At 39.9% G+C, this 11,022-nt stretch overlaps 1 non-coding gene across 1 annotated transcript; it reads right to left on the bottom strand.

The window, feature by feature from the left end:
- Positions 1–6,245: 6,245 nt before the first annotated feature.
- On the bottom strand, positions 6,246–6,307 carry LOC115065397. Its single transcript, XR_003845192.1, has one exon. It is a non-coding gene; the product is annotated as a U7 small nuclear RNA (small nuclear RNA).
- Between the last annotated feature and the right edge of the window lie 4,715 nt (positions 6,308–11,022).

The following is an 11,022-nucleotide window of genomic DNA, read 5'->3' on the forward strand; positions in this document are numbered from 1 at the left end:
TACTTATTTCCTTATTTACTTCTTTCAGGCTCATGTATGAAAACCACAGCCTCATACATATAGACAAGAACTCTACCACCATAGCTACAGTCTCCACTTACAAGGATTTAATTGTTTTTTTCTATATTTTTGTGGTTTTGAGACAGGATTTCTGGAACTCATGCTGTAGACCAGGCTGGCCTAGAACTCAGAGATACACCTGCCTCTGCCTCCCACGTGCTAGGATTAGAGCATACACCCCTACACCCCACTTAAATTTTTTTATGTAAAAACATTAGCCAATCCTTCATTTGGTCACCTGATAAGATGCTTCCTCAACACACTTATAACACAGAGGCAAGGCTAGTATATGCCAGTGCTGACTGCAGAGCTTCTGATTCTTCCCAGCATGCAATGTGCCTGAGCTATGTATTTGTACCATGTACAAGTAGGTGACCATGGAGGTCAGAAAAGAGAGTTGGGCCCCACAGGCTTAGTGTTACAGACAGATGAGTTGCTGTATATAGATGTTAAGAACAGAACCCAGATCTTCTGCAGACTCTTTAGCCTGCCGAGCCATCTCTTCAGCTCCGCGTATGGAAGACTAAAGCTATCTCTGCAATGTCTTCTCAGGACCGCTAAGATCAGTGGAAATCATTTTAAAGTATAAATTTCAACTTCAATAAGGCCTGTGATTGGGACCGTAGCCTCTGTTTCCCATATTTCTAGACATTTTATAAGCAAAGGCACTGACTGCCGTGGGTCTGGACAATCTTTTCCAGGATGTTTTCGTAGCAAACGGTCTGGGAAGTTAGAATTAGCGTCTCCCTCTGAAGCAAAGGGCACACGTGCGCACACCCATGGTAACACCTGGATGCACAAAGTTCCTGGTGGCTCCATGGTGATATAAACCCAGAGCATCACAGCTCTGGGCCCTGGGTGCCAAGAATTTGATACAGATAAGATATTTACGCTGCCTCTTGTGCCCAGAAATTATGTCTCCCATAAACATTCAGAAAACAGTGAAATCATCAAGTCCTGAATGATTGTCGTATGAGACCTTTCACAGTTCTTAATGAGTGTCTGTGTGAACCATAATCTGTAAGCAACGGTTCCCATATGCACTGAAAAGCTTGCCAGAGTTTGGGGAAATATGAAAAGGCAAATGCTTATAATCCTATAAAACAGAAATACTTTTTTCAAAGGTATGTCGCATGATCAGCTTCATCAGGCAGAACTCCTGCTGGCCTCCTTCCCTGGTGGACATTCTACATGTGATATCCACAAGACATGAGAACACCTGCTGAGAGCATAACCATAAGGAGATAGCAAGAATGAGATTTGTCTATATTTGATGGTAGATCTGGAGAAAAAGAGACACATTAGCAAAATAGGAAAGCAGCAAAGAAAGGATTCACTAAATTATCATTGTTATAATAGAACAATATATTTCATATTTACATATACTAAATGTCATATATTTAATATGCAAGGTAATATAGTATTGTGGAATAGTATACATTATTATTAAATAGCGATGTCTGTTTGTTTGTCTGTCAGCAATGCCATCACATCTATCACCTACAATAACAGGGTCAGATCATGAAACTATTAACCAATGACATCTACCACATGCATGAGACCATTTCCTAAATGAAACTCGTAGTCTGAACAGGCAGGACAGATTCAAGAAAGATACGATGAGACATCAGAAACACAATTAAAAACAGAGTATGAAGCAAGATTCACTTAAAGGACACAGGACCCAAATGCACCATGGTAGAGAATGGCTACCATGCCCAGCAAACATGAAGGAAAAAAATTGAGAAAAGGAAGCAAAATTAACAGGAGATGACACATGAAAGTTGATGCCCCTGCAGGTAACTGTAGAACAATAAGAGGTAGAAGATTTAACACAGGAAAACATTTCAAAGATGACTTGACTTTAAATATTTAAAAAATACACATCTCAGAGGGGACATACAACACTGGAATTGCCAAAAGAAGAGAGCAAGATATCTGAAGGGGAAAGCATTAAGCTAGCTATAGATTTCTCTGCAATTAGAAGACAGCTTGGTGATAGTCGTGCATCTGCAAGTGAGGCATGCCCTTGCTCTGCTGCAAAACACTGCCTACTCTTTGAGTTCCTCCTCTTCTTCCCATCACCTTTAAAAGAGAAAGAAGAATTAAAAAGATACACGATAGCCTGAAGTCAAATGAACTGAAAGCTTAGGAAAGGTAAAGATTCAAAGATGTTTGGTCAAAGAGAAGCATTGCAGTGTGATTATACTGTATACAAGGGTCAGGTCTTGAGGGATTATCTCACTAGGTTAGCCTCTGGGCATTAGAAAGGAAAAATCAAGCTGAACACTAATGTTCACCTCTCTCTGCCTCCTGACTGTGGATGGATGCAGTGTGACCAGCATGGATGACTTCCCTGCCATGATAGACTGCACGCTCAAGTGTGAGCCTGTAAAAAATGCCATCACACACACACAAAACAAACCTTCTTCCTCAAGCTGCCTTTGTCTCGCTCTTTTAGCACAATGGCAGAAACATGACAAATGCAGACGGTCCCCACACGTTGCCAACCACACCGGATGGAGAAACACTAGGACTGCACTGGAAAAGCAGGAATAAGGATGTCTGCTGTCACTCTCGTGTTTAATTCTGATATGGATGCACTAGCTAAGCTCCTAACCAGGAGCAAGAAAGGCATATGTATGGAGCTTGGGCAGAAGGATGGAATATTACGGTTGATGATAACATCAGGGCAAGCCTAAATACAAAAGGACTTGACTTGAAAACTATTGTAACACTAGGAACATTTAGCAATGGTTTAGAAAGAATATGCAAATATTGTGTCTTCTATTTAAAGAGCTACAAGAAGTTAGAAAATGCAATGAGGGAAATCGCTTCGCTTAACCCCAGCAGAGCAAAGGAGAATGATATTCCTACCTGAGAATCACCATGTTAAAGCTCTGCTAGAACAAAATACAGGGTAAGCTCGATGGAGTTATGGATAAACAAACAGAGGAGACAGCCAACAATGTGAGAGAGTCCATTTTTCTCCATTTTAATAAATTTTATACACAAAAGAGAGAAATTGAGGAAAGCTTCATAAATTCACAAAGAGGTGAAGGACTGAAAGGGTCTAGGAGAAAAACAACACAATTGCAGAAACTCTGTCTGTCTGTGGCTTAAGGAAACACGGTCACAGCCTGCCCTGCCAGGCAGCTTCAAGCCTGACACAGCACACAAACTGGGCTTTGCCTGTGCAGCCAGGGATAAAAGTGCCAGATGGGTTCCAACACCCAACAGAGCACTGCTGGGAGCTCAAATTAGAGACTGAATTGTCCCCAGCAGACATTGGGGATTTCTAATCAGCCCCCTCACGATTCCAGAGAAACAAGTGAAGTATCGCATGATGGAACCAGACTACAAGAGGAGACCAGGGCTCTTGCAGGAGCTGATCTCAAGCTACAGGAATTGGCCACCAATGCAGAGTGGCTCAACAGCTCCCTGATGCAGCTCCAGAGGAAGGGTAAGGACACTAGGGTTGGGAAACTTTGTCACACAGCCCTTTATGAAGCACTGGAAATAGGTGGGGAGAAGAAAGTCCTTAGTGCATCAAAGTCAGAGTAATAGACCCTATGACACAGAGACTGTGAACTGGAGACAGCAAAAGAAACACAACAGGGCGGGAAGGTGAGAAATGCTCAACATCCCCCCCCCAACACACACACACACACATACACACACACACACACACACACACACACACACAAACACACTAGCTGTAGCAGGGAGAAGCTATACAGACTACAAGAAGGTTGTGATGGAACTTGGTGCAATGTCTTGACAGACAGAATTAGGGGTCCTAATCCTCCCATCTCCAAACCTTATAAGGGACATGAGCTGAGAGTACAGTATCTTCTCCTGCAGTGAACACTGGGACTTCTGTCAAACCATTATAGTTGTCACTGAGGTTGGCTTGCTCAGTGAACATAAACCCACATGAAGACAAGGCACCAGGAGGAGTCACATAAACTAAAGAAAAACAAAGCCGGTGGGAAAGAGAGAAAAGCTATGCCGTGCGCAAATATACCTCAGCAGATGCACACAACGCAGCAAAGAAACACACAAGAAAATGAGAACCCTCCCTCTGACAGTTTCAGAACAACCAGATGGATGGGAAAGCAGAAATGCCAGAAAAATATTCCAGAGTTTCAGAGTCCTATTTTTAACAAGTTTCAAGGACCAGATAGACAACTCAAATAAACAGATAGGGAATTTAAGACCTGGAAACAAAACTCATGAGCTCAGTTCAAGACGTAGGCAAGGACGGTATGAAAATGGGTGAAAGGTTCATTAACTTAGAGGAAATGTTTTAGGATACAAAGGGAGATTCGGCAAGAAAGTAGAGACACTAAAAAAAAAGACATAAACAGAAATTCTGAAAATAAGAGAACCAGTTAGATAAATATCAGGAAGCATTGGCAACAGTCAAGAGCAAACACAAGCATGAATGTCCTCGGAAACTGAGGACAAGGTCGAGGTGACAAAACACATAGACACAATATAAAGAAAAATACCAGTAAGCGGAATTAAAACTTCCAAGAAGTCTGTTGTGCACTTAAGAGACGAAACCTAAGAATCCATGAGAACCAAGAAGGAACTGAAATTCAAATCAAATCTGGGGGGCGGGTAGGGGGGCAACTAAAAGATGGCTCAGTGGGTAAAGTGCTCGCCAAGTTAAGTGTGAAGACCTGAGTTGTAAAACTGGAGAGTGGGGACGGGGCTCCCTGTTGTGTAGCAACTTTTCCAAATTGATATACCCCTTCCTGGAGGGAATGAGGCTTAGAAAAGCAAATAAACCCCAGAAAACCAGGAAAACAGGAGCTAACAGGATTCAAAAGCCCCCCCCCCCTCTAAGGTTCTAGAGACAGCAAGCAGTTGCTGGGGAAAAGAGGCTCTGACCTATCAAGAACCTTGCAGAAGTGTCTGCCAGCTTCCAGTGATGCGTACGTCTTGCAGAGGGGTATGAATTGCAGCTTTTGGGTGCCATCAGCCATGCTGGGGCAAGGTCTTTAATGTCACAGTTGTTTCTGTCTCCTATGTCTGTAAGTAACCTCTCACTCATATTATTGCAGGCAACCCTTCATGAGTTCACGGACTCCCTCCACAAGTTGGTCTTTGATAGAATAATTCCTTTGGTCTGTTATCAGTGTCCTGTCTGAGATGTGTGGATATTTTATTTTTACATGTCCCTAGGAAGTTTCATACAATCCTAGTTTCATGTAATCTTAGAACTCTTACAGTAAGATGGAAAGAGAAGGCTGGAGAATGATCATACGCTCTCAGACCAGGTAGCATGGAGTACACAACAGAGAACAAGAGACTCTGTCTCAAATGATGAAAAGCAAAGGCCAATATGGGCTTGTCTTCTGACTTCACACACACACACACACACACACACACACACACACACACACACACACACTGTCAATTGGCTTAGACAAACTATTCAATAAAAGAATAGCCAAGAATTACTCAAATCTAGAGAAAGAAACAGACATCTAAACTTGGAAAGCATTTAAAGCCCCAAATGGACATAGCCAGAGAAGAACTTATCCATGGCATACCATAATCAAGATATCAGAAGTTCGAAGCTGCCAAGAACCAGCCTCAGCTTAGAGAGGGGTTCTGAGAGAAGGGGTGCTTGAGAACAAAGAAACAAATCGTAGGTCCTATGTTCTGCTTGAGATGGCTCCCTAGGCAGCTCTCTGTAGTCTCTTGTCTCTGGAATCTGCTCAAGACAGATTTGCAGATTGGTCTCAGTGTTCTCCTCTGTTCTAGACAGCTTTTTATTGCTATTTTGCTTGCTTTCTGCTGGAGACAGCTCTCTCTTGTTGAGACAGCACTCTCTCTGCTAGTAAAAATTCTAAAAACTCTCTGGATAATTCAAGGATTTTCTGACCAAAGTCAGAAAAGCTGCTATAAAAAAAATTCTTAGCTCTTCCAACCAAGTCAGAAATCCTGTTAGAAAAGTTCTAAAAGTAATTCTTAGGTTTTCCAATCAAAATCAGAAAGCCAGAAAATTTTTTTTTAAAAGAGCTGTGTTTGCTCTTCAGACAGCCTTCTCTGGATAACTGCTATCCAGATAGAATATTTGAAAACATTCTAAAAGAACTGTGTTAGCTCTATTCTTGGGAGGTCAGAAATCCTGTTAGAAAAAAATTCTAAAAGAGCTGTGTTCACTCTCCATGGGTTTTCTCACCCAAATCAGAAATCCTGTTAGAAAAATTCTTGAAGAGCTGTGTCCCCTCTCTAGAGATCTCTAGACAGCTCAGCTCTCACTAGAAAAAATTTCTAAAGAAAGCTAAAGCTTTCTTCTAGCTCAACTCAATCAGACAGAAAGCCCAGGTTTTGGGGGTGTTTTGTTTTGTTTTGTTTTGTTTTGTTTTTACTTATCAATTCAGTCATTTGTTCCAGGTTTCCTTTTGATTATCCTATAAATCAGTGTCTCATAACCTTTGAGTCCTAAGCATAAACAATAAGATAGCTGGGTGGGACTCCACCCTGGAATTACCATTTTGACTACTCCTGGACCTAAATTTGCTCTGTCCCAGGCTGACCTTGAACTTAGGAATCTACCTGCATTTGTATCTGTCTGCCTTTGTTTCTTTATGACAATATGGCTCATAGTGTAGCTGCCTCTGTTCCTTTAGATCTGTGAAGCTCCTTATACAATTCATATTGTATCCTTAGATGTTTGCATAGTTGAAGAATTATATATCTTTGCACTCCTGTTTTTAGGGTTCTTTCCCACAGCCTTAAGGGCTGTCTTGTAGGTCCCAACATTTACCATTTTGCTGAGACACAGCCACCCCTTGGCCTCCTGGACTCATGCTGTCTCTGATTATCATGGAGTCATTAATGTTAACAGGAACAACTTTTCTCAGAGGAACGTGAAAATATGTAGATTATTATACAAACAAGCCTCATGCTCATAGCTGCCTTCTCCTCCGTGGGGAGGCCTATACCCTGTTAGCCCTGTCCCAGGGCAGGGAGCCATGTCATTTCATCCCCTCCAAGGTGTCAGACTCAGCACAAAACAAAGAAGAAATATTAAAAGCTGTAAAGGAGAAGTGCTGATTAACATATAGAGGACGAGGCATCAGAGCAACATCAGACCGATTATTAGCAATCCTAAAAGCCAGGAAGCAGACGTGGGATAATGCTTTCCAACCCTTGAAAGTAAATAAGTCAACCGATATTGTTTTGCCTACTAAATTTATCTACACAACTAGATAGGGCACATAAGACTATTTTGAGACAAACACAAGTTAAGGTAATTGATAACAGCTAAGTCAACACTGCAGAAAAATGTTGAAAAATATTATACACAGAGGAAGGTAGAAGGTAGTTTCATACATCACAAAAACCATTACATTAAAGCAACAGATGCAAAGAGAACTAGGGAAGAATCAGCCAGGTCCTATACACCAAAGCAGCAAACAATGCCCTACCGAGAGAGAGAGAGAAAGAGAGAGAGAGAGAGAGAGAGAGAGAGAGAGAGAGAGAGAGAGAGAGAGATCCTCAATTAACCATCCAACCAAAACAAAACAACAAAATCATAAACAATAGAAAATCTTTCCTAGTTATATCCTTGAATGCAAAACGACCTTTACACATCAATGAAAAAGCTTGGGGATAGGAAACAAACCATGGCCCAACTTTCTGCTATCTCTAAGAAGCTCACATAGCTAGGAAAGCCATCCATCAACTGAAGGTCAAAGGTTGGAAATCAATCTATCGAGCAAATGGAAGTCATAGACAGAGAGTTGGTATGGAAAACCCTGCAGCTGATTAGGTAGACTTCAAACCCAAGCTCATCAGAAGTAAAAGAGAGGACCACAGTGTGTTATAAAAGAAACAATTCACCAACTATTGGAAATATTTAAATATTAATATTGGGGTTCCCAATTTCATAAAACAAATGTAAAGAGATATAACAGACCACACAGTTCTGGGTGCAATAGGAGCAGGAGACTTTGACATGACACTGTCACGTCAAGGAAGGTCTTCCAGGGTAAAAAGCAGCAGAGAAACCTCCAGGATAAAATATGCCAGAGATCAAGCAGATATAACAGTTATCTATGGCACATTCAATTGTTCCTTCTTCTCAGCAGTTTATGGACTCTTCTCCAAAACTGACCACATTATACTCCACAAAAGCAATCCCTAACAGATTTTTTTTTCAAGTCAGAATAATTCCATTCATCCTATCAGATAATTGTAGAAGAAAAAATAAGCACCAAATAGCAAGACTAACCTTAGAAAACACACAAATGCTTGAACACTAAACAATACATGTTGGATAATCAGTGAATCTTTAAAGAAATCGGGAGGGGTTCATAGAATTAATTGAAAATGAAAGCACAACTTAGAAAAACTACGGTGATAAAGCCAGTGTAGTCATAAGAAGGCCGTATGTTCTCACACTAAATAATCTGAGGGATTTCTAACTACCCAAGGATGCACCTCAAAGCTCTCAGAAAAGCATGAAGCCAAACCCAAATGCAGCAGATGGCAAGAGACAATAAGCCTTAAGGCAGACATGAATAACAGAAAAAAAACAATACATAAAATTAATAAAAATGTTGGTTCTTTGAAAAGACTAAGAATGATGAGCTCTTAGGCAAAATAGCTAAAAGAAAGAGAAAAAAAACCTAAATTCATAAAATTTGAGATGAAAGGGGAATAGTTACAACATAGTCTAATGATATCCAGATCATCAGAGAACAGTTTAAAGACTTACATTCCCACAAGTTGGAAAATCTAGAAACAAGGAATCAATTTCTATATGCATTTTACATAGTGAAATAAAAGCCAGAAGACAACCCAATCAACCAGACCCGTAACAATGAGACTGAAATTAAAAAAAAAAAAAACAGGTTTAGACTTTAAATTTGAAGACAGATATCACATGATCATCTTGATAGATGCAGAAAAGAAATTTGATGAAATTCAATAGAACTTAATGATTAAAAATCCTAAGGAAAACAGGAATACACACAACATATCTCAACATAATAAAGACTATATTTACTACAGATATATATTCAAACTATGCAGAACAGAAAAACTGAGACCATTTCTGCAAAAATTCCAAACTAGTCCAGGATGCTCACTGTGTCCACTCTCATTCTATATAGTAATAAAACTCTCAGCTGGCATAATAATTTTAAAAATATATAAAAGGTATGAAAGTCTTAAAGGAGGAGTTAGACTATCCCTATTTACATATGACATGATTTTCTACTTAATTATCTTACAGGCTCTATCAAAAAACCTTTTCATCTAAGGAACACTGTCATTGTGCCTGCAGAATACAAAATCAACAAATGAAAGTTATTAGTTTTTGTATACATCAATTAATAATCTTTCAGAGATTGAGAAAAATATGCCATGCAAGATAGCCTAGAAAAATCTAGAAATAAATCTAACCAAAGAGATCAAAGATCTCTACAAAGAAAAGTGTCCTTCAAGACATTGAAAAGGAAATTAAAGAAATTACTAGATGATAGAATTACCTTCCATACTGCTGGAATGACAGAATTAATTACCAAAAGCAATATACAGATTCAATGTATTCTTCATCAAAATTCCAAAGATATTCTTCACAAAACTATACAAACATCCTACAGCTCATTTGGAAATAAAAAACCATAGATAACCAAAGTAATTCTAAATAGAAATGATACAGCTAGAGGCATCCCATTGCCTACTTCATACTACACTACAGAGCCATAGTGACAAAAAGAGAGTGGTGTTTTCACAAAAACAGACACATAGACCAATGGAAAATAATACAAGATGCATATGTAAACTCCAACTTTGATGGACTCCTAATTTTTTTTTTAACTAAGATATAAAAAACATATGCTAGGGGGGAAAATCAACTTATTCAACAAATGGTCCTGGCAAGACTGGATACCTACTTACAGGGATCTGAAATCAAATCCATATATGTCACCCTTCCCAAAAATCAGTTGAACTAGGTCAAATACCTTAATCAATACCCAACTTTCACCAATAGACAAATCATCAAGGAAAAAAACCTAGACAGAGAAACTTGGAATTAACCTGGAAGTTTCATACTCATGGCTAGTTTTCATATTGCTAGAAAGTGCTGTGTATGCTATCAGAGGGAAAAAAAAAGTTGTCACCAATATTGTCCAACTGTGAACCTTGCAAGCAATGGTGACGACTGCCAGGCAATGTGTGTCCACTGGTGCAGTAGACGCACAAACATCGTGGGAGTCACCAACCACTTTCTGCTCAGATTTAATGTCTGCTCCACAAAATGGAGCAAATATACCTGGCATAGTTATGAGGGAAAGAATCTGTACCTAGACAAGATCATAGGCCATGGGGCGAGCCTGTTACTATTTCTCTGCTCATGGACATAATGATTAACCAGTTCCTGCTGACTTCTCTTTATTGCTACACACAAGTGCATCTCTCAAACCTCATCAGAGAATCACCGTCTGTTGATTAACACAGGGACCCACAAATGGTCAAGGTACAGAGAATAAGTGGCTGTGGCCATAAATGGGACATCTGCATCACACTCCGCTCCTCCAAGGGCTCAGGGAGCATCGGAGAAGCGGAAATGGAAAACCTGTAAGAGCCAAAGGCAGTAGATAAAGATACAGGAAAGATAATAAAAATGCAAGGAAAGAGTGTTTTCAGGACACAATAGTAGCTACTGAGGGAGGGAGGCTTAGATTGCTCCATCATTCAGGCAATTTGCTAACTACTTCCGTTGCTTAGTTCATTGTCTTTATAAGTGTCCAACACACTCCAGTGGATAGCCACACAACCTAAGATAAAGAGTGTGTGTATCTATATCTACATTTCTCTCTTCTCTCTCTCTCTCTCTCTCTCTCTCTCTCTCTCTCTCTCTCTCTCTCTCTCTGTAATTATATATGTATGTTATACTCTCTGTTCCTATCTTTCTGCCTCTAGCTCTCC

This window comes from Mus pahari, chromosome 14, assembly GCF_900095145.1.
Source record: "Mus pahari chromosome 14, PAHARI_EIJ_v1.1, whole genome shotgun sequence".
Lineage (NCBI taxonomy): Eukaryota > Metazoa > Chordata > Mammalia > Rodentia > Muridae > Mus > Mus pahari.